This window comes from Teleopsis dalmanni, unplaced genomic scaffold (genome assembly GCF_002237135.1).
Source record: "Teleopsis dalmanni isolate 2A unplaced genomic scaffold, ASM223713v2 unscaffolded_contig_4532, whole genome shotgun sequence".
NCBI lineage: Eukaryota > Metazoa > Arthropoda > Insecta > Diptera > Diopsidae > Teleopsis > Teleopsis dalmanni.
The window spans coordinates 1-2,967 of record NW_024035914.1 but is presented as its reverse complement, the minus strand read 5'-3'; the positions used below and the strand labels follow the sequence as shown (position 1 = coordinate 2,967).

The 2,967-nt window shown below is 36.6% G+C and overlaps 1 pseudogene; it reads left to right on the top strand.

Moving 5' to 3' along the window:
* Positions 1-3: 3 nt before the first annotated feature.
* Positions 4-2,277, top strand: LOC119665332 (annotated as a pseudogene).
* The last annotated feature ends 690 nt before the right edge of the window (positions 2,278-2,967 follow it).

The window sequence follows — 2,967 nt, the reverse complement described above, 5'->3', positions numbered from 1 at the left end:
CCATCAGGCAGTGGGAAAACAACACTACTTGACTGTCTAAGTGGCCAACGACGCACTGATGGTGGTAGCATTTATCTTAACCGCGAACCGCTCTCAAAGAAATGGCGTCGTAAAATCTGCTATGTGCTGCAAGAGGAAATTTTCTTTTCGGGCCTAACGCTCAGAGAGACCGTCATGTATACAGCGCTATTGCGCTTGCCAGAGAAAATTCCAAGGGAAGAAAAAATGAAACTGGTTGATTGCTTATTGGAAACGCTGGAATTAAATTTTTGTCAACAAACGAAATTCGGGGATTATCTAAATCGCGGCCTTTCCGGTGGTGAAAAGAAGCGAGCCAACATTGCATGTGAACTACTAACCAATCCATGTCTAATGCTATTGGATGTAAGTAACAATTTCAACCATGAGTATTGCAGGCACTGACATTGTGTAAGAGTAGGCAATGTAAGAGCTAATGGTTACATTAGCATTTTTAAGAGTTTACGAGCTCGACTAGTTCGTTGATTAGCAGCAGTAAGCACGCATTTTCACGGTACGCACCCCCTCGAAAACAGGAGACGGAGTAAGACAAACCCTACCATGGCCATCCATCAATGCGAACCACACAAACAGACGAAACGCACAGCCACCGCAAAGACAGTACAACAAAGCCGCACTTCAAAAAAACACCAAGCCAAAACCACAACCACACCAAACCGTAAAGACAAAAAAAATCAAAAAAACAACAAAACCACAAAAAAATCGAAACACCGAAAAACCAGAATTTTCTAAATCGCAATTGCATTACACTCAACACTAATAATCATCACAATCAATCGCAGCTACATACTTTACACGATCATCAGAACAATCATCACAACAACGAAAATGGCCTCACAGTAACGGCAACAAATGGAACTGATGGATTCAGTACAACAACAATTGCCACAACAGCAACTGGTGTTTTAGTGAACGATAAAACCCATCAACATGATGCTCTGATCAATGATATCATCAATAACTACTACAAGGACATCCATAATAATCACAATAATCATCATATAAGTCATGATGCAATGTTGATGATGGGAGATCATCACAACTCCTGCGAGGAAGCAGCGCAACAGCTCTGGTGTGGCACAGATTCGCAATCAAACTTCAGTTCAGCTTCGAGTGATTGTCAACACTACGAAGATGCTGACGATTGGCTTGATTATCCAACGCGATTCCACACACAGTTTCGTGTGTTGTCGAGTCGTAATTTCAAGGAAGCTAAACCGCGCATGCTCTCAAAATTGAATTGGTTTCAAACAGTGGGTCTAGCATTGATGGCAGGTGCGATCTGGTTCCAAATACCGCGTACTGAAGAGTTTCTGCATGATCTACAGGGGTGGATGTTCTTTTCTCAAACTTATTGGATGCTCTTTGCGTTATTCGGTGCATTAAATTCATGTAAGCATTGACTATATTATAGTTAGAATGAGATAAATCATTGACGGTATTGAATTATAATATCTTTTTATTAATAATGGCAAAAAACATTAACTAATATTAAATTAACTAATACATTCACTATGTATATTAATCTGTAGAACTCATTCCGTTTGCTTTGTTTTAAAAATTAATTCAAAAATAGAATCTAAATAATCTTAAATAGGTAACCCATGGCGTTCAACACCCATAACCATATCATATCCACAATCTGATATACTAAAAAAACACTTTGTTTTGAATATATATACATATTGAAACTAACATATATTTTTTTTTTTCATTGAATTAAAATTTTTTTAGTCCCCTCTGAACGTGAAGTCATAAGCAAAGAGAGACGTTCCGGCGCTTATAGGCTATCCGCATATTATTTAGCGAAAATGTTTGGAGAGTTACCGCTGGTTGTAACACTACCTACGGTCTACCTCATGATATCATATCCAATGCTGGGATGTACAAGGTAAAAACTTTAATCTATTTGATTTTTTATTTAAAAATATTGATCTTCTCAATCTCTGTAGCTTGAAACTTTTTCTACTGATGTTGGTCTTCCTGTTGCTCAATACAATTGTCGCACAAAGTGTCGGTTTCTTCATAGGTGCCTGCTGCATGGACATGAATGTTAGTATAACACTTAGTGCGTTGTACACCTTAGCTACTCAATTATTTGGTGGTTATCTATCATCAAGAATACCAGAAGGACTTAGCTGGATACGTTATACATCCATGATCCACTATGCATATCAGAATATGCAAATCCTAGAGTTTCGTGAAGGACCAGCGATTAGGTAAGAAAGTATATTCAATATATATTAAATTACAATGTGTAAAAATAGGTCCCGCAATTTGTACATGTTTGGTAAAGGAAGTCAAATGTTTAATGAAGTCTCTTTCCTATGATATTTCATTTTATTCAACACAACTGTAATGATTCGAACGATCACCGTTAAATTTAGCAAAGGTGTGCTTATAATACTTTCAAAGTATATGCCTAATTGTGAACTAGTGAGAGTATTACCTGATTGTTCTGGACAATCAATAAATGTGCTTGAATACCTAACATCATGCACCTGCATATATTCTATTTTTACTTATTTATATATTTCAGTTTTTTATTTGTGGAATATATTCGTCAATTCGATTTAGTCTACTATTAAGCCCCTAGCAAAGCCTCTAGCAAAAAAAAAAAAAACGAAACAGTTAATCCGGTTCGTCCTTATAGTTTCTTAGGAAATATAATATAGAGAAGAAGCTATAGAATAGAGATATAGATTATCTAATGCCAGCTCTGCTTGGATGTGGTTGAAACGTCCAGTCATATATTTAGTGACTGGCTTTGATTTTCTATCACTGTCTGATATCATGACATCATCTATTCGTGACACTTTGGTATTTATTCGAAGGACTAAATGTTCTCTGTTTAAAAAATATCAATTTGAACAGCATTTATCAGACGTCCTGGAAACATTAATAGCTCGGCGGAATAATCCCGTATAT